Genomic DNA, 24,952 nt, shown 5'->3' on the forward strand with positions numbered 1-24,952 from the left:
CAATACAAAGGGTTATATAAACGACCCAGTTTCTGTAATTTTGCTGTAACTGTCATGGGAATTGCTATAGACAGATACGGAGAAGGCCCTGTTTATGCACTTAAACTTTAAAAGGTTTAACCACTAAACACACAGTCTTTTTCTCTTCCCTCCTCCCCTGCTCCCAATCCTGCATGTAAACTGTGCTGGAGCTGTGTTGGGAGAGAGGATGGCAGCTGAAATAAGGGGTTGCCTTTATCTGCCCAGGTCCCAAACCAGAGCCCCATTTTCTGACTCCTGGGCCAACTGCCTGCGCCCCCGCCCCAGCCTCCTCAGGAGATTGCCTTACCTGCTCCCAGCAACGAGATGCAGAGGGGGGATGGGATGGCAGGAAGTGAAATGCACTCGCTCTGAGCTCAAGGCTTTTGCCCAATTTAAATCTGGTTCCCGTCCCGGTGTTCAAAGCACGTCGCTGTTTGATTCTTGCCATCTCATCTTAGAAGACTTTTCCCAAGGTGGGGGTGGGGAGAGTTCTAAAGCCAGAGAGACAGGAGGCAGAGGGTTTATACGGGCGGATACCACAGGCTTCCAAGCTAAGTGCCTTAGTGGGGAAAGCTCCCGGCTGCTGCTGACATTTCTCAGACGGGAGATCAATAAGTGGGCAGAGCTTGAAAAGCAAATCATGCTTCCAACTGCCCCGGGGAACCCTCAGCAACTGTCATGACAGAGAAGGCATCCCAGAGGAGGCCAGGAAATACAGGGGGACTCAGAGAGCCTTGATAAAGCCGAGATGGGGGCCAGGGAAGTGGAGACTGCCTGAGGAGCTGAAAGGGGCCAATGCTGTGATCCCCCCACCCCCACCCTTCCTTCACAGTTCTTGCCCAGTGTGCCAAGAGCTCTGACTCCTGCCTCCCAGGTAGAACCAGGCTCTTAGAGATGGGTTTACACCCGATGTGGCTTTTCCAGGCCAAGTGAGCCTGGCTCGAGCATGGCTGTTCCCGGCTGGGGAACCCGGTCTCTCTAGCCAAGACCCTCCTGATTCCCTGCCCCACTAGCACCCAGGAATATTTCTCAATGCTCCACTCACATCTGCAGAGCAATTTTCTAGAGCAGACTCGAGCTTTCTCATGAGCCCAACATGCCTTTGCACGTGTATCTGTGTGTGTGTGTCCATGGGAGGGCACATGCACACACATTCAAGTGGGCCAGGGCATTGGACGTGAGTATTAACCTTGGCTCCAGTCTGGTAAGCCAGGGCCATGCCAATCAGTTAAACAATCTCTTTTGAAAGTTTGGTCTGCTTTTTTTGTTTGTTTGTTTTGCTTTTTAGGGCTGCACTCAAGGCATATGGAGGTTCCCGGACTAGGGGTCCAATCGGAGCTACAGCTGCCGGCCTACACTACAGCCACAGCGATGCCAGATCCGAGCCGTATCTGCGACCTCCACCACAGCTCACGGCAATGCTGGATCCTTAACCCACTGAACGAGGCCAGGGATTGAACCTGCAACCTCATGGTTTCTAGTCGGATTCGTTTCTGCTGCGCCAGGACGGGAACTCCTCCTCCTCTTTCTATAGTAACTCTTTGCAGTTTGTTCTCCCTCTCTTGATCCTCCCCCACATGGCGTCTGGGTATGGGGCCAGAGTGTGCCACGGCTTATGCTTATGGGGGTGGGGGTCCATTCAGTGCCACAGCCTCACTCTCTGGGTCCTTCCTGTCTCCACAGCAACAGATGCTCACAATGATGGCAACTGCTGAAGTTGATGGGTAATGATTTTGCGGCATCGTCTCCACTGACTCGGGCCCTCCTCCACCCTGGCTGCTGCTGAAGACCCCAGGAAGCATGGCCCTGACCTCTGTTTAGTCTCCATTCAGGTAACCCAACCAGTTCCCTTGACTCTAGGACTTTTTCACTCCACGGTGGTAACTCCCTCTGGTGAGCTCTTCAGCCAGTGTCTTGCCAACATCTGTGTCCTCCTAGGGGCCTGTAGGCATCTCTGGGATCTCTTGCCCGCCAGATATTGCCCCGGATATCTCAGGAATGCTCACGCAGGCTTGCCCTCTGCCTAAGCACTACCTGCCCTAGGGGAGTGCAGGTGTACTGTGCTGGGTTGGCTCCTCAGAGTGGATGGCGGCACTTCTGTTCTTGCCTTTTGCCCTCACTCCCATCAAGACAATGACTCTGCTCTGAAACACTGGGCCAGAGAGGGCCAGAAGGAGCAGGCTTTTCTAGTCTGGTTGGAATTCCACCCACATCGCATTCTGTGTCCTCCTCACCCAAGGTTTAGCCTTCACAGCAAAAGATGGACAGAGAAAGAAATGGCTTCCTCCTTAGTCTGCTTCTCTTGAAAGGAGAGCACAACACAAGGTCCTGGCTGAAGGTAGTTTATTTAAGAGATGATCCCAGCAATTAGGAGTGGAGGAAAGGAGGGAGAGACTTGGGAAGGGAAGAGACGCGAATGTCACAGAAGGCAACAGGGGCTGATTTCACAGGAGGCGTAGAGAATGCCTTGGAGAATTGTCCCCTGGAAGGACAGGAGGTGGAGGCATTTAGCCCCGAGCTGCCCTCTGACCCTGGCTGAGGATTGCCCCCAGGGTGCTAACTCCATCTGCCTTCTGAACTGCAGACCCACACCCGGACCAGGCAAACCCCTACTTGGGTGGAGAAGGCCCTGGGGCAGAAAGATGAATGCTCTGAGCTCGAGGTGAGTCTGCCTTCTGCAGCTCCATCCAGCCGAGATTAGATGTGGGCCAAGGGATGATGAGGGTCACCAGAGGTGTCCGATACACCTCCCCAGAGGGAATAGATGAGGAGGAGTTTTTAGCACATATTACTCATTACAGTAGCCTTAAAGAGCTCCTGGTCTAACCCGCTTGTATTGCTGTTGTCGTTGTTTTTATGACTGCCCCCCTCTCCGTGGCACATGGAAGTTCCTGGGCCAGGGATTGAATGGAGCTGCAGCTGGAACCTGTGCCTCAGCTGTGGTGATGCCAGATCCTTAACCCATTGCGCCACCGGGCTGGGGATCTAACCTACACCTCCAAAGCACCCTGAGCAACTGAAGTTGGATCCTGAACTCCCCAATCCTCTTGTTTTAAAGGGGGAAAACTGAAGTTCCCTGGTGGCCTCGCAGTTAAGAATCTGGTGTTGTCACTCCTGTGGGTGGCTTGAGTCCTGGCCTGGGAACTTCTACATGCCAGGGGAGTGGCCGAAGAAATAATAATAATGAAGGGGGGAAATCAAGGCCCTAAGAAGTTGTGATGTACTTAAGGTCAAAATAGTCGAATGCTGAGCCAAGAGTAGAACTCGGCTACCTGCCAGAAGCCCATGTAGAGCTCCTTCCTGTATATCACGCAGATTCATTCAACCAATGGTCATACATTCATTGACTGTGTAGCATTAAAAGTATAAAACATAATTCCTACTTTCAAGGACTTTGCAACCTAGATGATGAGAGAAGTTTGATCTTTGGTTAGAAAGGAGACTGGCTTATGTACCCTAGTCAACCAGATGGTGCTCCAGAAACTTAAGGAAGAGACAAAAGGGGCTCAGAAAATACAGTGCTCCTGTGGTAAATATGCATTAGAATTGTAATCCGAGCTAAGGCATAGACCTTCAAGAAAACCCTCTAGGATCCCTGCCTTTTGGTGTTCATGCCTTGATGAAATCCTCTCCCCCTCGAGAGTGTGGGCCGGACCTAGTGGCTCACTTCTAATAGAATCCGCCAGAAGTGTCACTTCCATGACGAGGCTCTGAAAAGACTGGCTCCTGTCTGGATGCTTTCTCTCACTCTCTCTTGTGTTGCTTGCTCTAGGAGCAGCCGGCCACCATGTTGTAAGGCAACCCTGTGCCTGAGGCCAGCCAGCAGCCCTAAGAGTGGGCTTAGGAGCAGATCCTGCCCCCACCGAGCCTGGAAATGGGACTGCAACCCCAGTGATACCTGGACTGAAGCCTCGTGAGGGACACCGAGCCAGAGAACCCAGCTAAGCCGCGTCCAAATTCCTGACCTTCAGAGATGGTAAAGTAATGGCTTTGCTTGATTTGCTTTGCTTTGGCTTTTTAGCTGCTATGTTCTGGCATGATTTGTTGCGTGCACAGCAGTAGATAACTGATACAGAAGGCGTTGTATTAGAAGTTGGCAATGGAGTTCTCGTTGTGGCTCAGCAGAAACGGATCTGACTAGCATCCATGAGGAAGCAGGTTCGATCCCTGGCCTCACTCAGTGGGTTAAGGATCTGGCGTTGCTGTGAGCTGTGGTGTAGGTCGCAGATGTGGCTTGGATCTGGCATTGCTGCCGCTGTGGTGTAAGCTGGCAGCTGTAGCTCCATTTGACCCCTAGCCTGGAAACCTCCATGTACCATGGGTGCATCCCTAAAAAGACAGAAGACAAAAAAAAAAAAAAAAAGAAAAGAAAAGAAAAAAGAAAGAAGTTGACAATGAAAGTATGAGTCACACATGGAGTTAGGAGCAAGTAAGGGAAATCTGCTGAAACTGTCTTAAGCAGAAAGGAGCATCTATTGGAAGCGTTTGTGGTTGTCGCCCAGAACCTGAGGACAGGAAGGGCAGCAGGACTCATAAAGAGTAGAACCAGAACTTCAAATCCACTGGGAAACAGGTCGTGAGCCACTTTTGCCCTGACTCTCTCTCTCTGAGCTCAGCCCTGAAATCCTTCTGTCTCGGCACCTGGCATTTTTTGTTTCTTTGTGTACGTGGGAAAAATCAGACCTGCCTAGAGGACCTTACGCATTCCCTCCACCTAGGCACAACAGATACTTATGAATTCCCAATTCTTGGAAGAGAATTTCTCAAATGGTACAGCTTAGACCAGCCGCCCATTTTTGGTCCCGCTAACAGAGGCTGGCAGATGGGGCTGCGGGGCTTGGGGAGAGATTTGGGAAGAAGGTATGGGAAATGCTGGCAACACAGCCAGCCCGTTACTTGAACTGCCTTCCAGAAACTTGCGGTAGATTTGAGCAGGCTGAGGAGAAAGGAATCGGAACTGGGACGCATTTAACTGGCGTGACCTTAACCGGAGGACTGGGAGTCCAGGAAGAGAGCCCTGTTCCACGGTCTAGCTGGGTGGCTTCTTGAAAGCCAGTGCTCTTCCCTGAGCTCGTTTCCTCACCTATAAAAGGAGCAGGTCGCCCCCAGGTGATCCCCAGTGGCCCTGCCAGCTTAGAAGTTCTGTCTCCAAGAGAAAGAGAGGCGGAGGTGGCGTATCCAGATATCCTCATGGAATTGCGGTGGCCGCGTCGTGTGACCAGATGGGTCTCCAGTGCATATGCCGGAGGCACCAAAGGCCCTCAGCGCTGGGGTTGGGGCGGAAGGGCAAGGTGAGGCCAACACTGAGCTCGGCCGTAAGAACAGCCAAACCACAATGTCCCAGCGTTTTAGAACAAAAGCTACATTTGGGGGCAAAGACACAGATACACAGAGCTTTTCAAGCAACTCAGTGGCCTTGCGCCTCGTGCAGTCCAAGGCTGCCTGGACAATTGACAATGCACAACATTTTTAAACAGTTTTAAAAGAGAAAACCAATTTCCCCCCAAGGCCCCCGAGGCTGTGCAGCAGGTTCTTGTGATGACCAGAGTGGCTTTTCAAAGGAAAGGCTAGGGCACACCCACAGGCAGTATTGGTCTCATGCAACCACCCTCCCACTTTTACACACACACACACACACACACACACACACACACACACACACACACACACACACACACTTGTTCTCCTGAGTCTTGGAGTCTTGATCTCAGCCATTCCCCTGCGTGCTTTCTCCCAGCCACTCAGAGCTCAGCGTGCTACCGACATCATCGCATCCAGAGAGCAGCGTCCCTGCCTTGGGTCATTTGCGTGTCACTGCCTCATTCCAGCCTTGGTGGCCGTTTGGGTTTTTGTTATATTCATCTCCGTGTAGAAACTCTCCTTCGCATTGCCCTTAGCTGGAAGGAGGAATGGGTGGAAATAATTACTTCTGTGCAGTTCAAGCCTCAAACAGAAGCTGTGACTCAGGTATGGAATCTGATAAGGACGTGCACAGGACTAGTGCAAGGAATACCAATTTAATGTGGCTGACCTGCTTTCTTCCTTTCCTTTTTTTCCCCTTTTCACAAAGCAAAGCACAATGTGCGCTAAGGGGCTGCGAACCCAGCCCCCTTGTGGGAGCTGGAAGCCACCTTGCTCACCAGTGAAGATGGGTTAGTTAATGCCTGTTAAATGCTTTGAAATGGGGAGTTCCGGAGTTCCCGTCGTGGCGCAGTGGTTAACGAATCCGACTAGGAACCATGAGGTTACGGGTTCGGTCCCTGCCCTTGCTCAGTGGGTTAACGATCCGGCGTTGCCGTGAGCTGTGGTGTAGGTTGCAGACGCGGCTCGGATCCCGCGTTGCTGTGGCTCTGGCGTAGGCTGGTGGCTACAGCTCCGATTGGACCCCTAGCCTGGGAACCTCCATATGCCGCGGGAGCGGCCCAAGAAATAGCAACAACGACAAAAGACAAAAGACAAAAAAAAAAAAAAAAAAGAAAAGAAATGGGGAGTTCCCATCGTGGCTCAGTGGTTAACAATCCGACTAGTAACCACGAAGTTGTGGGTTCGATCCCTGGCTCTGCTCAGTGGGTTAAGGATTCGGTGTTGCCATGAGCTGTGGTGTAGACCATAGACGCAGCTCAGATCCCACGTTGCTATGGCTCTGGTGTAGGCCAGCAGCTGTAGCTCCAATTAGACCCCTAGCCTGGGAACCTCCATATGCCGCAGGTACCGCCCTAAAAAGACACAAGACAAAAAAAAAAAAAAAAAAAAGCTTTGAATTGAAATCTCTCCTGTCTCCATCTGATCGTAGCCCTAGGTCTGATATCTTGGGCGGGAAATGTGGTTCCTGGCTGACATCACAGCTGTCAAAGTGGGCCTTTCTTTGTGGCTCTGTGATTGCTGCTTCCTTGCTAATCAAAGGAGGACACATGGGAAAAGGGAAATGGCACTAGGGCCTTGCCCGATGATGAGGGGCTGATGAGGGATGAGAAGAAAGGGAGCAAAGAAAGAAAGAGACACAGGGGCAAGACTCCAGCAGAAGGAGGCAGGGGGTGGGGTGGGGGAGGAGAGAGCGGTAGGGAAGGGGGAGGGAGCAGGGGAGGGATCCATCATTAGCAGGATCAGAGTTGTAGCCTACCCTGATATTTCTGTGAAACCTGCTGCAAACAAATGTAGTCTTGGAAAAGATAAGGTTTACCCTTAAAAAGAAAAGCTGCTCTTCCAAGTTAAGGTGTCAGGGACTGTTTACTTGATTTTGCTCTATCTGTTTGCTTATTTGGTTATTAGTAGGTTGCTTGGTTGGCTGCGTTTTGTTGTCAGTTTAAAATCCAACAAAATAGGATGCTTTCATATTTTGCCAAGGTGGCTCTTTCTTTTGGCCTGAAATGTGGCCTGATTACCTGCCCCAGCTGTGGGAAGATGCAGGCCTGCCCCCATGTTAATAGCAGGTCTGGATGCCCTTGGCCTCTGTGCCTGTCTTTGTGCGTCTGAGAAAGATGAGTGCCTGGCTGTCACTGCAGCTGCTCTCTGGTTGCAGGCAGCTGAGGCTTGCTCTTCCCCGTTGGTCATGCTGAGCCCGCTAAGTTGGATTCCCTTCTTGATCTGTGGGGGAGAGGACACAAGGCAGCTCGGGGATAGCAAAGATAACGAGCAGTGACAAGAGAGGGCTCCTGTCAGGGAAAATCTGACAAAGAGAAGGTGTGAGTGCTGCTGAGTCTGTGAGTTATCCACCCGGGAGGCTGTCAGGGCCCAGCCAGCAGAAGCTCACCCGGAAGGAGCAGCAGGATCATTTGCGCATTCATTCGTTCACGCATTCATCCTTTTCCTTTTTTTCTTTCTTTCTCTCTCTCTCTCTCTTTCGTTCTTTCTTTCTTTCTTTCTCTTTGTCTCCATGTCTCTTATTATATGTTCATCCATTTGCTCTGTATTCATTAATTATAGTATCTATTCATTCCACATTTATTATAATTCTATTCTTTCAACAACCAAGTGTTGAGTATCTTCTCCATACCAGGTACTATTCAAAGTTTTGGACTTAAATTGATCTGAAACTCCCACAATATTGTAAAGCAACTCATTGATTTCTTTTTTGTCTTTTTGTCTTTTGGGGGGCCACACCCGCAACATATGGAGGTTCCCAGGCCAGGGGTCCAATCGGAGCTGCAGCTGCCAGCCTACGCCAGAGCCACAGCAACGCCAGATCTGAGCTATGTCCATGATGCATACCCCAGCCCACGGCAATGCTGGGTCCCCATCCCACTGAGTGAGGCCAGGGATCGAACCCGCAACCCCATGGTTCCTAGTCAGATTCACCTCCGCTGTGCCATGACAGCAACTCAACATTTATTTTTTAAAAATATTTTTTAAAAAAGATAAATAAGGCAAAGATGCTCATTTAAAGGAATCAAATACATGCCCGCATAACCCTCCTGTGGATGAAGCATCATCCTTGTCCTAATAGAGGTGCCGATGCAGCTCTCTGGGAGCTCAGACAAGAGTGCCTCAAGCTGGAGGGAGCTCAGGAACTTTGTAGAGGAGGCGGCATCGGAGTTGAGCCTGGGCAGGTGGAAGGTATTTTCCCACATGACCATAGGAGATTGGCAAGAAATACAACTGGCAGCAGTTCAAGGAAGGCCAAGAAGACAGAATGTTGGGTGAATGCCAAGGAAAGGCAGGCCCCTCAGGATGCATGGAGCAGGGGCAGAGTGAGCGGGGTCAGGAGATGGGGCAGAAGGCTGGAGGGGTCCAGGAGGCTGCACCACTTTCCTCTTCAGCGTGGCCCACCACACCCACTGTTAAAGACCTCTTTATGGGACAGCCGCAGTGTCTCCAGAGGCTGCAGTTGAGAGCTGGCCACCTGAGAGAAGCAGGAAGAAAGGCCGTGTGGATGGGGGGCAGGTCTCCTGGAGTCTTTTCACATCAACCAATCACCCGAGATGAGTCTGTCACATTTGCTACTTTTTATCAAAGAATCATGTATCCTAGTCCAGGCTTGTAGAGCAAAATGATTAAGAGCGCTAGGTCTGGGCTTTGTATTTCACAGACCAATGTAATGTTTTACAAATCAAGGGGACTGCCATAATGATGTCAACTTTTAATTCTGGCAAGAAAGAATATACTCAGAATTTGCCAATTTACTATCACCATCTGTGGCGAAGACTGCTAATTGCCTACCGAGTATCCATTTTCCTCTCCTTCCCAATAAACAGAATACTATTTTATTTGGGGCAGCAATATGGCCAAATCAAAACCACATTTTCCAGCCTATATTGGTCACTGGGTAGAGCATGTGGGACAGCTCTTAAAGGGAGCTGATTGGTCAACATGCATTTCCCCCCTCGTTTCTGGCTCCTTCTTCCAATTTAAAACCACGAGCTTTGTGAGACCACGTGCAAAGTATCAGGTTGAACACAGGGCTCACTCGGAGGGGCTTGCAACTCTCCCTAGGAAGCAAGGAGCAACACGCCTGCCCTGTGCTTGGGACCCTCTCTTAGCATCTCTAGTTTCTTGCATTGACGTCCTTCCCATGTTTGGCCCAGGTAGGGGTGTGAGAGGAGTGAGCATGCTGGCACCTGACCTCTGGCCCTTTTCTTGCTTTGAGACTCCAACTTCCATCACCATGTAAGCTTTCATTTGCTCCTCTTGTCTGCTAATAATTGCCCTTGAGTGATGACCTTTGCATTTCATAGATGTCAACTGTGCCTTTTGTTATCAGTGAATGTTCAGCCAAGACAGCATAAAGCACTCTAGGTATTTCGAAACAGAGGAAACTTGATACATAGTATTGGGTATCAAAGTGTTGGATGGGCAGGGGGAGGAGATGTGCAGTGGGTGCCATGTTGTTCCACTCACAGCTTCTGGGAAGGAAGGACTTGTTATCCCAGCCGCCGAAACTGTTGTGGTTGCTGGGGGCAAAAAGCTTTCAGCTCTCAGCCCTCTTCAGGGTGGGCCTCAGCTGCAGCAAGCACCTGCCCAAGGCCACACCCTTCTGGGGCACCATTTTGGTGCACTGCCAGATACCTCTGAAGGGCTCTATATCCTCTGGATTTCCCTATGGGTTTGACCAAGACTTGGTCAGACCAGCATCTCAGTTTGGTTTCTCCCTCTACCTGATAATTGCTGCTTCTTGCTCCCTCCCACATATGTTGAACCTTAATAAATATCCTGCATGCCAAACTCCACATCAGCATCAGCTTCCAGATAACCCAACCTATGACATGAGGTAATCTAGAGATTAGCAACTCACTGCAGAAAGTCACAGATACTCCTAGGCTGAGTGACAGAGGGCAAGAGGCACATCACCAGCGCCTGGAGGCCTGCTCTCCACTGATGCAGCTGGAGAATGTGCTGGAACAGGGTCATTGCTGAAAATCCAGAAACCCCTCTAGAATCACCTCTAAAGTCACTAGAGCCTGGAGCCGCCCTCTGCTGATAAAGATGCCAGTATAAAGAGAAAAAAAGAAAACCGTCTTCTGTCTCCTTCTCACCTTCCCAGTCACCCACTTCTGCTCATTAGAAGAACCTGTCTGGGAGCTAGCTGGCAAAGGAGTCTGGGGAATTGTTTCTGTAGGATTTCAACCCTGAGTGACACAAGGCAGAGCACAGAAGGGCAGAAATGGAGCTGAGAGAAAAAGAGGCAAATGACTAGCAATAAACCCCTACCTCAGGAAGGACTGATGGGAAGGGGGAGGGATCAGTTTTCAAATGAACCCCCAGGTGTGGCTGACACCTTGATTGCAGCCTCATGAAAGACTCTGAAGCGGAGGACTGAGCTGAGCCACACTCAGACGCTCGACTTCCAGACATTGGGGAGGAGGCATGCACGCGGCTTTAAACTGCCAACTTTTTTTTTTTTTTTTTGTCTTTTCAGGGCCGCACTCGTGGCACATGGAAGTTCCCAGGCTAGGGGTCAAATCAGAGCTACAGCTGCCAGCCTATGCCACAGCCGCAGCAACGCCAGATCCAAGCCACATCTGTGACCTACACCACAGTTCACAGCAACGCCGGATCCTTAATCACTGAGTGAAGCCAGGGGTAGAATCTGCATCCTTATGGATACTAGTCAGGTTTGTTTCCACCGCACCATGACAGGAAACTCCATGAGCTGCTAACTTGGTGATAGTTTGTTACAAAGCAATAGATGACTGATACAGTGGTGATTAATAACATAGGGTGGGAGAAGCCCAGGAAAGCACTTAGCGAATGTTTGGAACAAGGAACAATGTTTTGGTAGATAGCAAAGGGAGCAGAATGTTGCAAGCAGGGAGAACAGCAAATACAAGTGCTTGGAGGTACAAAGCTGCCTGGTGTGCTCTAGGATCTCCAAGCATTTAGTATTGCTAGATTGCAAAATGTCAAGTACACCCGGGGCAAGGGATGAAGCCAAGGAGTCAGGAAAGCTAGACCATAGTTCTCAAAATGGAATTAGAATCAACCAGAAAGCTTCCAAAATACTGATGCCTATTTCCTACCTCCAGAGATTCTGTTATAATAAGTGTGAGTTGCTGTGTTGACACAGTGATTTTAAAAAATTCTTCAGGTGGCAGGAGAAGGACTAGAGTGAAACAAATGGGGGATTTACTTTGGCTACAAAATTTAACGGGATACCAAAAACCCCAGTCATCAAAATAAGTGGTACATAGGAGTTCCTATTGTGGCTCAGCAGGTTAAGAACATCACTAGTATCCATGAGGATGTGGGTTCAATCCCTGGCCCTGCTCAGTGGGTTAAGGCTCTGGCATTGCCACAAGCTGGGGTGTAGGACAGCAGCTGCAGCTCTGATTTGACCCCTAGCCTGGGAACCTCTATATGCATCAAGTGCAGCCCTAAAAAGGAAAAAAATGTGAAAAAAAAAACATGTGAGTAAGACAGCTGAACACATACAAGAAGTAATCTGTGAATGCAATAGTTTAAAAAATAAAAAATAATGCAAAAACTCCATGAGCAAAATATAAAACTTTTCAACAAGGGCAGAATCCTTAGTTGGTTCTAATGGGCAGCCAACCTTCAGAATCACCGCTCCAGACTCCGAAGGAACGTGTGTACCTCCCTGTAGATTCGTACGGGTCAAAGCAACTAGACTTGGGCCTCAAGAAACAGAGGGACATGGTCAGACCAGGAGGTTAAAATCAGCAGCAGTGAAGGTATTTACACCAAAGAAATTGGCAACTGCTACAAATCATAGGTGGTTTTTGTTTTTTGTTTTGTTTTGTTTTGTTCTGCTTTGTTTCTTGGTAGAGTCAGTTGTACACCCACAGCCAAGAGGCTTGTTTATGAGCACCAGATAGGATTTGGTGATGGGTTAGACATGGAGGGTAGAGGGAGAGAAGGACGAAAATGACCCACAAGATAACTGTATGGGGCCAGCCACTAACTTATGAACTCTAAGGAGAGAGAACTGGCCCCAGATCAGTTGTTAGTTGCAAAGGGCAGTATGCAGGGAAGCATCTGAGGTCACCACTCGTCTCAAGCTCAGCGGCCAGAAGGACTATTTCTGTGGTGCCTTTTATTACAGTTCAAAGCACTTCTGAAGAGCCACAGGCCCTGAAAGATTTAGGGTATGCTAGAGGATGTTGAGAGACAAGCTGACTAGGAGGAAATTCAAGCCTCCTTTCTCTCATGTTTTGGTCTGTGATTTTGTGTCTGGCGAGGAAGCGTGAACCCCACTAGTATAAAGCTGGTGTTCACAGGGGTGCCAAGAAACAAGTGCATGATTAATAATATCTGGTTGACCAGGAATTAGTCTGGAAGTGTTGATTCTAGAGGCTGGCCTGACAAGACGTTGTTGGCTAACTTGGACATTTTATTAACCCTCTTGAGTGTCTCATTTTCTCTATCTGTGAGATGGACTTACTCCATCTTATGGTGTGATTGTGAAAATAAAATGAGATAATAGCTGTTAAGGTTCCACTAAAAATTTAAAGGAACTCTTCAAATATAGTAGACGATCCCATAATTATGAAAATCATCATTATGCTAATAACATTCTGCTGACCGATCACCTAATAACTTTCAAAGACCTGGATGGACTACAGTGAAGTCACAGAATCCAAGCTCCTAGAAGGATTTGGAAAGCTATTTAAGTTTAAATTCTGTGGATGGCAACAGACTACCATTTTGGTATATTTTTCACATCCTACTTCCTTTCTTTGGAATTTAAGAAACTATTGCTTTGCCTCAAAGAGAGGTAATTTACTTGGTTTCATGATAAGAAATTTCAGCTTAGCTTGCCTACTTGCATTTGAGTTCAAAGTTTTTCTAGATAGATTATCATTTAAACTGGAGGGAAACAATCTTCCTTAACTAGAGCATGGGCCATGACCTTGCCTACATGATGGGCAGCTAATCCACTTAGAACCAGTGACTCGCTTTGTATAATTTATAAGACCCCATGAAAAGACAGGCCTCCATAGATTAATATTTCAGCTGTCTTCCCTTCCATTTCATCCTCTGGATGTGGCAGCAACAATCACATGAATCATTCCTGAACTGAGTCGATATCAAACATCCGGAGCTTCATCTGCATTCGATGAAGGTTCAGCTCATTCAAGGGAAGTTCCTATAGGATTTCAAATACATGGATGATTTACCTTGGACACCTCTTACCCCATCCTGGCTGCGATGATTTTAAAAAGAAAAAAGAAAAAAAGCTTTAAATTCTTTGACACTCCTCTTATTTAGAGATGGGGGTCTGGATTCCCACCCCTTGTATCTGGGCAGGCTTGTGACTGCTTTGCCCGTTGGAGTATGGTGGAAGAATGTTGTGTATGTGACTTCAGAGACTTGGTCATAAAATGCCATGAAGCTTCCTCTATGGATCCTGAAATGCTTATTCTCTGAATATTCTCTATCTGGACACTCCCTTTCTGAATCCAGCTGTCATGCTGAGAGAAGCCCCAGCTACAAGGAGAGACCACATATAGATGCTTTGGTCAACCATCCCAGAGAAGCCCAGCCTTTGAATCATCTCAGCTCAGACACCTTGCATATAAGTGAAGGATCCTTCCAGGTGATTCTAGACCCCAGCCATGGATTCGCCCAGCCATTCAAGTCTTCTTACCTGTGGCACATTGTGAAATAGGGACATCGAAGAGCAGGAACAAGCCATCCCCGCTATGCCTGCTTTGAAATCTTAATCCACAGAATTCATGGGCACAACAAAATGGTTGTTGTCTATGCCATTAAGTTCAGGGCGGTTTGTTACACAGCAATAGGTAATTGGAACATTTGGCTGGCTAGGCTGAGATTTCTTTTCCTTTCCCAAGTCCATGAGCAATTACTGGCATGGTGAAAGAGGATATGTTTCTTTAAAACAAGAAAATTGTTCTGTGCTTCTCGCAAGCCTCTCTGTGGGAGTTCTAGATTGTTCTTCCCTGTGTGTTGATCTCTTGGTAGAAAGATCAGTTTTTGGTGTTGGGTTGCCTTTCTCTGTCCTGTTTCAATAAATTTTTGATGATTTATTCACTAATTCATTTCTTTCTCAATAAATGTTAATCAAGCCCCTTCAATGGAGCAGGTACTCTTCTAGATGCTCAGGATAGGATGGTGAGCAAAACACACGCGATCTCTATCTTTCCGGGAGTGGAGTTCAGTGCAGAGGTCTTAATCTTTCTCATGCACAGACCCCTTTCAATCTGATGAGGTCTGTGGACCCTTTCTCAGAACAATGTTTTTTAAGTACATAAAACACATATGCTCACAAAGGAGACTATATTGCAGTAGTTACTAAAATATTTAAAAACACATCTGTGATACAATGATATATATGTTTCTTTCTGAATGCATTAAATAACAAGATACAGTGATGAGTCTAATAAATTTTGAGGTAGTGACAAGTCAGTACAATATGCTGAGATGCTTGCAAGAACTGTGTTATGAAAAGAGCTGTGATTTTTGTTGGTGACAAAGTCATAGGCATAGCCAATTCTACTGTGGCTTACTGTCTACATACCTAACAGAAGGAAAAGCTAAATTTGAGTAACATGTAGTGAAAAGAAATATGTGACTTTTTTCTTACCTAAATTCATAGATCTTCTGGATTCTGTTATCCATGGATCTAAGGACCCTTAGTCTGGGGCATAGACAGACACCAGCCAAATAACAGCACCAACATGTAATAACAAACTGATGTCTGCTATGTGAACATACTAGTTTCCTAAGACTGCTGTAACAAATTACCATACAATTGGTGGCTAAAAAAAAAAAAAGAAAGAAAGAAAGAAATTTATTCTCTTTCAATTCTGGAGTCTAAAAGCGCAAAATCAGTATCACTCTGGAAGCTCTCAGCCAGCTTCTGGTGGCTGTTGGCATGACATGTGGCCACATTACTCCAGTCTTCCAGGCCACTACCTTCAAATCTCTAAGTCCTGTCTTCACATCACCTTCTCTGCTGTGTGGGTATCAACGCGCCCCTCTGGCTCTCTCTTTAAGCACACTCGTGATTGCATTTAGGGCTCACCTGGATAATCCGGAAAAAATCTCCTCATCTCAACATCCTAATTTTAACCACATCTACAACATCTTTGCCATATGAGGTTAACATTTACAACCCCAGGGGATTAAGATGTGGATATCTTTCAAAGTATCATTTTTCACCCCACCGCAGTGACCAGGAGTCCTTATTCCAGCTGGAGTTGGTGATGTGCCAGGGATGGTTTTCCTTAGGAAGAGACTTTGGTCTGACAACAGAAGGAAGAATAAGGGTAACTAGACGAAAGGGGTGGGCAAGGCCAGGGACACTGTTTCAGATAAGAGGACTATCTCAGACGAAATTCCAGAAGCTGGAAGGTCTGTGCCACTTCTGGGTATGGAAGGTAGATGATGTGTCTAGGATCCCAGAGGAGGCCCAAGTACAGTGCTGAGAGATGCCCAAGAGAGGTCAGTGGGAGCCACAGCATAAAGCATCTTAAAGGATTTCCCTTACCGCAATGAGAAGATATTGGAGGATGCTATATGCTGAATGTTTATGTCCTCCCAAAATTCATAGGTTGAAATCTTAACCCCAAGGTGATTGTATTAGGAGGTAAGACCTTTGGTAGCTGATTAGTTCATGAGGACGGAGCCCTCGTGAATGAGAATTAGTGCCCTTATAAAAGAGGCTTGAGTCTGCTCCCGTGCCCCTTCCACCATGGGAAGACACAGCCAAAAGGTGGTTTGTGAACCAAGTAGCAGGCTCTTGCCAGACCGTAAATCTGCCATCACTTTGATTGGCCTTCCAGCCTCCAGGACGGAGAGAAATAAATGTCTGTTCTTTATAAGCCACTCAGGCTGTAGGACTATGTTTTAGCAGCCCAAACTGACTAAGACAGGGGGTGTCATATGCTCAGAGCTAGGAATTTGAAAGCTCACTCTGGTTTAAGGAGAACAGATTATGCGGTGGAAGGTTGCAGGAGTGAGTGGTAAGGGGAACCAGTCAGAAGGTATGACAGGGTCCTGGTCAGAGATGACAGACTGCTTGGTGTACAGGTGATAGAGATGACAGAAAGAATTCAAGAATAACTGAAATCAATGGACCCATTGGAAAATCCAGTGACTCGGGACAGCTATAGATTTGGTTAGTTGTGAAAAAAAGATGGACAATGTAAAATTTTAATATATGTAATATCAGTTTTAATTTACAGATCTGGGTGCAAGTAGTGAAATGTATCTTTATTTTATTAAATTCAACTTAATCAGCTCTGAGCTGGTGAGAAATTCAATCTCAGTTACTACTGTATTCTACATGCCCCCGTCCCAAGTCTGTGTGAAAGGTTTGAATACTTTATACAGATGACATTGGAGAAGGGGCCCTGGGCTGTGTTTTGTGCTCAGTAGTCACTGCTTGACTGCAGTATATATACATCTTGGTGTTCAGTAGCCTGTTTCCCTGAAATTTCAAAGCAATCTATGCCAACATGCACAGCTCTTTGATTCTTTTGGGTATACAGTTGTAGCCAAAAGAAACTTTGAATGAGGAAGCATTAGCTACTCTTCCTATAAACTTGCCAAAAGAATGCAAGTGTTTAAACAAATGCTGCTACCTGCATGGGCATTTATTAACTTCTTTAAAAAGGAAAGCATAGGATGAGTTTATACAGCCTGCAGGATTGGAAGCCCTGGGTCTCTCTCCTTTCCAATGCCAACCACCACCTTGCTTGAAAGGTTTACTAGAGGCAGGATCTTGAATGATGCCATCGAATCTGTCTTATTCAAAGCTGGGTGTAAGATTGTTTCCAGCTAGAATTTAGAGCTGCCAGTGAATGTGGGCCACAGGCTTGCTAGCTTCTTATGACCTGTTCATGCTTCTATTTGGGTTCTCCCACAAGCCACATAGTCTCCTTAGGAGCTGAAGGCACCACCAATAGGAGAATAGATAAGTGAGCCTCGAGAAGAAAGATCAGCCAGTAAAAGGTGTGTTGTCAAGCTCATTACCACTAGAGGTGACTAGAGGTTAAATTTGTGGGAAAAATATTTGGAGCAAGTGTAGAGCACAGGCCTCAGAGTTAACACATCTGCAGGGCAAGGGAGCTGGGGGTATTTATGCACCAACTCTGGTTAATGATGGATTGAGGGCTACCTAAGAGGAGTTAACTTCCTGGCACTTGTGACCAGATACATAGGCAACAAAGTGGACTTCAGTGACAGAAGAAAGCCCATATACCAGGCAGTTCATCTGCTGGAACTCAGCAGTGGGCTGATATGCCCAAAGTGTATGGGTGAGGCAACCCCAGCTGGCATGCCAATGGCATCTGCTACGGGTAGGTGGGAAGAGAACTCATTTCTGGCATTTTTTCCTGCCATCTAACATGTCACTAACTCCACCAATGAAAACCCATTTCTCATACTCACTACAGCGGAATAAGGAAAGCCTCAAGTGTTGATTGGATCACTGTGGAATGGCGTGCTTGAAGGAGCCGCCTTTGGAAGGTGGCCTTTTTGATCGAATATCAGTACTCTGGTGAGGGGAATCTCCAACAGGCAACTGGTGGCCCCTAGAACTGAAGCTTAAACTCTCACATACACCCAATCACACTGTCTAGGCTGGAATCACTTTGAGTTAATGGCAGACATCATCAGACTTGCCATCCCAGAGCTCTTAGTCAGGGGACCTGACCCTACTCAGTTACCATGTGTGGGAACAGGGCTTGGGTGCCCTCCTGCTAGCAGGACCTGCAAGAAACCAATCCCTTGCATCCAAGAGTCCCAAACAGTCTCTAACCCTCCTCTCTCCTAAGGGGGATTTGGCCTTATTAAAATCTTTGAACTCCAGGATTCTCCCCCATTTCTTCCCACCCATCCCCATGCCCTCTTCCCCCAGCACACACGCACAGATGCACACTGTGTCAGGACAGTTCTTGCCAGTGGCTCTAGGTTTCTGTAAAACAACAGACTGGAGTTACCCTTCCTATCCCACGTCTTGGGACCAGCACACACAGCGTCCCTGCGGCAGAGGAGCCCCTGACTCATCTTCCTGTGGCGGACCCTGAAGAAGGAAAAATACCTAGAGCAGCAAGATCAAACTGCAGATTAACATCTTGACAAATTATTCTGCCATGTTTGTGTAAAATTTGGGCTCTGTGCTTTCATTTAAAAAAACAAGATAATTTAAAAATACGTTGTAACATAGATTGATGCTTCCACAGTGTAGTTACCCATCTATTGGACGTCTCCCCTGGTTGAGGGTCTATGACAAGATCAGTATGTACTTTATGTCAGCAAATTCTCGTGGATCTCATGTAAGGCATGATTATCCCCTTTTTACAGATAAGGAAACGGATTTGGATAGGGAGTCTTAAAAAAAAGTTAATTGGCAAGAAAAGTTTGAAGAAGGCAATGGAAATCCTTATAATCCCTCAATTCACAGATTACAATTTATAGTATTTTGTTTCTATCATTCCCATCTTCTTTTGGATGTCCATTTGCACACCTATTTTGAAAAACCAAAATCGGGCTCTTTCGGTAGCAGTCCCTTAAATGTATCCTCTGAGAATGTTGAAGGACAATGTTCTGATGTGGGTTTTCTTGAGCTGGAAACTCAGTCTTCACCGGGGCAATCCAAAAGCATGCAGCCTTCAAATCATTCATGGTGCGAAGAGATGTGTGGTGAAAGGGGAGGGGGGAGCTGAATTGTGCAGTGTTTGTGGGTTCTTTGTGAGACTCTTGGCCTGCAGCTTATGAAACCTTTCTTGGTTTGCTAAATGGCACTTCTCACTTGGCCCGGTACCTTCCATCTGACTGAGCATCAGCAATTTAGATTGCGTTACTGTAAAATTTGAGGCCATGCTCATCAGTCGTCTGGGACCATAACAAAAATCGCCACATTCGATTCTCCCTCTTTTCTACTTTCTCACATGCGGACTAGTTTGAGAACTCTCGTTAAGTAGAAAACAACATTTCTAGAGTGGCTCTCAAAGGCTAAAAGGAAAGAAAAGAAAGCCCTCTTGGGTCTCCTCGCCAAACTCCCCACAAGCCAACAATTGTCTTGGGTTTGGGTCCCAGCTGAGCGAGCACATTCCTGGCCTGGGGCGAAGACAGGGCCTGACTTCTTCCCAGCCCTGCTTATTGTAATGGGAGGCCAGACCAGCCACTGCTGCTGTGGGAGGAACAGGAGGACTGGGAACACACGCAACTGGGGAGTGAATGGCCTCGCCCCTGGCAACCAGGCTCTCTGTGGCTGAAGTTCCTTGGGGGCACTCACAGCTTCCCTCCCCTGTGTGCTTCCTTGCTGCAGATCCTAATAACCCAGGCTCTGAATCCCTTTGGAACAGGGACTAAGTCTGACCTATTTTTGAGTCAGCCTCTAGCAGTGGTCCAAGTGTGTTTACCGAACAAATGAATGAACAAACGAATGATCTAATTTCCATAGCACCAAGCCGTGTCCTGGAGGCAACAGGCCCTTTGACCTTAGAGGAACCAAAGGCACAGGGTGCATTTCGCAATAGCCAGCCCTATGGAAACAGGTATCCCAATGCCAGATTAAACAAACGCCTGACCTCAAGGCCAGACCTAACTGACCAGGGCCAGAGAAGCCTATCATACTTGCCTTCTCGCTTTTATTCCCCCATGTCCAGTCTGCCACCAGCCAACCTCAGAAGAGGGACTCAGACCTGGCCTCAGCTTGCTTGTCAACCTCACTAGCCCCTTTAGCCAAGGCCCTTGTCCATCTCTCCCATCACACTGGGATCTAACCAATCCTAGAGCAAAACACTCCCATTAAATGAAAGTTTACACAAAAACCCAAGATGGCAAACTGATGAAAGCTGTTGCTCTGGAGAAAGGTGATGGTGTCCCCCACACCCTCCCACGCTAAACCTACTGTCCATCCTGGGTTCTAGAGATACACTTTGAAGCCAAGCCACCAAGATGTCTACAACAGCCTTCAACCTGATCTCCCCGCCTCAGCTGGATAAAGATCAATATCCAGTCATGCAACATTCCTGCTTAAAAACGTATATTGCTTCCTATTATGGATGGGACAACCATCATGAAGTCTTGACTTGCATGCAGAGTCCTTCTGCATCTGGCCCCAGCCTGCTCTTCTTCCAGAAGGCATTCTGTAGGCCTCACAGAAGTGCCTGCCTCAAATTCCTGATGAAAGATGACCAACGAGGACCTCCTCTAAAGCACAGGGGGCTACACTCAATATTATGTAATACCTATAAGCGAAAAGAATCTGAAAAAGAGCATACCTACATATATATATATATGTGTATGTATGTGTGTATATACACGTAATATATATATGTAACTGAATCACTGTGCTGTGCACCTGAAACTAATATAACATTGTAAATTAATTATACTTCAATAAAAATAGAGAAAGAAATGAAAAAGGAAGGAGAGATAGAAAGAAAGAAGAAAGAAAGGAAGGAAGGAAGGGAAAGAAAAGGAAAAGATTCCTGATAACACCTCGGTAATGCACTCATATATGGGCTTGCTTTCCTTCCCTGTCTGATTCTTCCTGCTTCTTTACTCCTGATTCCTGAGATGACCTTGAAAAGAAATGACCTGCACTCTGTTTCAGGGTCTGCTTTCTGGGAAAACAAACCAAGACACCAGGAGAGTCTGACAGAGACCCAAATGCAGGCTCGGCATTTGGAGCATTGTCTCAGCCATGCAGTCACACCAGACTCTCAGGCCCACTGGTGCTCTAATAAAGCTCCCCCGTTCCACCTTAGAGGCCACGAGTCCACAGCTGAAAGTTATTCTCATCAGTAGCAGGGACCGTTTTTCTCTCTTCACCTTCTAGAACCCAGCATGGCCAGCCCCTTCTTCCTTTGTGATCTTTGTCTCCCAGCACCCTTCCCCAACACCCAAACCCATGCTCGCCAGCCGAAACTGGAGGAATGGAAAAGTCCACCTTCTTCCTAGAGGAAAGGAATTCCACTGGGGCCTTATTAGGCTTTCACTGCCTGCTGGTCATGCCTTCAGCTAAACATTCCAGCATCTGCTGTTGTTATCACCAGAGCACCTCAACCAGATCTAGCACATTGCACAGGTGGGAGTAATGTGACAGGGAGAAGGTAAGGAAGGGCTGAATCCATTTTGAAATCTGGCTGGGGAAAGTCAGGATCACCACTGGGTTAGTGATCTACCACTGCATAAGATTCCCGCAAGTTTAGAGGTTTTAAACAACACCCATTTATTATCTCATATTTCCCATGGGTCAAGAGTCTGATACAGCTTGACTGGGTTCTCTGCTCAGGGGCCCACAAGGCTGCAGTCAAGGTGTTGGCTGGGGCTGAAGGTCTCATCGGAGGGTGAGGTCTTCTTCCAAGCTCACGTGTTTGTTGGGTGAATTTAGTTCCTTGCAAGCTATGGACTTGCCGCTATAAGACTAGTGAAAGCTTGCTTCTCCAAGGCCAGGAGCTGAATCAAACTTCTTCCGTCTCTGATTTCTAGATCCTGTTTAAAGGACACACTTGATGAAGTCAGGTCCAACCACATTCAAAGGGAGGGGATGACACGAGGGCATAGGTCATCAAGGATCTTCCTAGAACTCTGCCTCGCATCCACCCTGACTGACCTCCTTTGAGAAACACAAACTGAGGGAGGGGATTACACAGAGAGGGAGAAGCTGATCTGACCTCAGTTGTGTTCTCTACTTGTCATTCTCTGTGAGTAATGCCTTCTCTAATGAGAAAACATTTTTCATTTTTAAATTACCCATCAAATGAGAGAGCAAAGCCCGAAGAGTTTCGAAGATACGGTTACTTCTTTGGTGTGATGAGGCAGAAAAAACCCCACATGGCCCTCTTCACCTTTGCTATCACCAGGTCCTCAAGTCTGAACCTGGGGGCTCACCCTTGAAACCTTCCCCTTCTTCTTCTGCCATGTAGACCATTAACCTCTGACCATTTTACCTCCTCAGCCTCTCGCAAATCCATAACTGCTACAAAGGCCTCCTAATTGTCCCTCCACTTCCACTCTTGCCCTCTATACCCCATTCTACCCACAGCAGTCTGAGCTGTGCGATCACACTCTTGATCCAGGGCCGGGTGGTCCCCTGTGGCCGTGCTCTCCAGCTGCTCAGTTCAGATTCCTAAGGACAGCTTGGTGAGTGGCTTCATCCCTCTATCCGTATGCTAGGGTTGCTGTAACAAAGTGCTATAAACTGGATGGCTAAGACAAGAAAAAATTGATTATCTCAAAGTTCTGGAGGCTAGACGTTAGACATCAGGGTGTTATCAGGGCCATGCTCTTCCCAAAGGCTCTGGAGGAGGATCCTTCCTTGCCTCTTTCAGCTTCTGGTGGTTCCAGGCATCCTTTGGCTTGTGGCCACATACCTCCAATCTCTGCACTAATCTTCACATGGCCTTCTTCCTTCCATGTCTCTCTGCGTCTTCACACAGCATTCTCCCTATGCCTCTGTCCAAATTTCCCCTTTTTATATGGACATCAGTCATATTAGATTAAAGCCCACTCTAATGACTGCATCTTTTTTTAATTGAAGTATAGTTTATTTACAATATTGTGTACATTTCTGGTGTACTATAGCCAGAATCACTGTTCTTGGATTCAGCAAAGAGTTTAGATTTATTTGACAGAGCGTGGGTGCTAAATACTAATAGTTACGGCAGCTGACACTTCAGTGCTTGCATATGCTAAGCCTTTAGCTTATTTAATCCTCATGACAAGCCTATGAGATGGTTGTTATTATTATCCCCACTTGACAGATGGGTAAAACTGAAGCACAGAGAAATTAAATAACTGTCCCAAGGGCACACAGCTACTAAGCAGTAGAACCTGGGCTCAAGTCCAACTTTCTGGCTCCAGAGTCCCAATTGTCTTCCCAAACTAAGACCTCTATCCCCTCATTAGTGGGCATATAAGATTTGTCTGCTAGAAACCATTAAGTACTTTTTACTGTGTAACAACTACCCTAATGCTGAGTGACTTAAAACAATGAGTTGTTATTGCTCTTGATTCTGTGCATTGGCTGAAGGTTCTTTGTTGGTCTTGCCTGGACTGAATGGGCTACATTCAGCTAGAGGGTGGGCTGGAAATTGGACTCAGTGGGGATAGTGGAGCATCCATCCCTTTCTGTGTGTCCTTCATCTGACATGGATGGTTGTGCCAGAGCATAGTGGTCTCAGGGCTCCAAGAGAGCAGAGATGGAAGCCGCAGGGTCTCCAGAGACCTAGCTTCAGAAGTTATGTAGCACCACTGCTGCTACATTCTATCAGCCAAAATGAGTCACAAGGGCAGCTCAGATTCAAGGGAGGGGGGCATAGACTCCACTTCCTGAAGGAAGAAGCTGCAAAATCACATTGCAAAGAAGCCTGCATACTGGGAGAGGAGGAGTTTGTAGCCATTCAACTGTCTACCACAAGTAGACAGATAAAACCTGCACGCTAGGTAACATGCAACACATCTCTGTTAGTGGGGACTCTGGGTTGCACATGACAGAACTCCAACTTGAACTGGCGTACCAAAAAGGAAGGGGAATTTATTGGGTCACTTTCCTTTTAAATCCAAGACTTAGTCCATCGTAGTCACTAGCACCCGATATGTTGTTCTTTCCTTCTTTCAGGTGGGACCACCTCCATGTAGTGGCAAAATTGACACTACCAGCTTCCTCCTTAAATTCCTACTAAAAAAACCCTTTCTCAACAAATTCTTCCAACAAATAACTCAGGATTGCCTATCATTGGTCTGGCTCTGGACCCACATCCATCTCTGAACCTGTCACTGAAGCCAAGGCGTTGAAATATGCCCATTGACCATTCTTAGATCATATGTCTGTGGAATGGGGTGTAAGCCCAGGGGTGTGCTGGTAAACGTTTAAGAGCAGGCTCTGAGGTGAGGAGGGAGATGCTCATTTGTAGAGTTTGCCAAGGCCCGTGGTATAAATACTCTCACTGTGGCTGATTTCAAGCTGCTGTCATGATGCCGTCATGATTCCCAACAGAGTTGGGAGGAGAGGGCACAATCGCAAGCCTAGCTAGTAGACGTGGCCGCCAGCACTCCACTCCATATCCCTGCCCAAATCTCAGGACTAAGGCTTGGGGAAGGGTGGTGTCCTGGGGAGAAATCAGGAAATGGAAATGAACAAGACCAAAACCTCTACCCCCGAATTTCCAATATAACTCTTATTTTCTTTCTTTCCCCACAAATGGACAATATTTAAGGGATTAGTGCTTTGCTTGTTATTATGGTTGGTCATTTTTCTTTCTTTTTTTCTTATTAAGGCCACAACCGTGGCACATGGAAGTTCCCAGGCTAGGGGTCCAATCGGAGTTGCAGCCACCGGCCTACACCACAGCCACAGCGATGCCAGATCCGCGCCATGTCTGTGACCTACACCGTAGCTCATGGCAATGCCGGATCCTTAACCCAGGGAGCAAGGCCAGGGATCAAACCCACATCCTCATGGACACTATGTCGGATTCTTAACCTGCTGAGCCACAATGGGAACTCCTGGTTGTTTTTAATAATTAAAAATCAAAAGGAAGTTTGGAGATAGAACACG

The 24,952-nt window shown here is 47.2% G+C and overlaps 1 long non-coding RNA gene across 10 annotated transcripts in view; it reads left to right on the plus strand.

The window, feature by feature from the left end:
- The window catches only part of LOC106506943 (uncharacterized), a 525,822-nt gene that overhangs the window by 260,189 nt on the left and 240,681 nt on the right, over positions 1-24,952 (plus strand). For all 10 annotated transcript variants that reach the window (XR_014835278.1, XR_014835283.1, XR_014835279.1 and 7 more), the window contains 2 exons: positions 1,705-1,853; positions 3,794-3,997. This is a non-coding gene — a long non-coding RNA (uncharacterized LOC106506943). The remainder of the gene's footprint in view (positions 1-1,704; positions 1,854-3,793; positions 3,998-24,952) is intronic.

Source organism: Sus scrofa, chromosome X (genome assembly GCF_054392235.1).
Source record: "Sus scrofa isolate SSC_HxYL_T2T_F1_AM1 chromosome X, Sscrofa_HxYL_maternal_Yorkshire_Landrace_v2.0, whole genome shotgun sequence".
Classification (NCBI taxonomy): Eukaryota; Metazoa; Chordata; class Mammalia; order Artiodactyla; family Suidae; genus Sus; species Sus scrofa.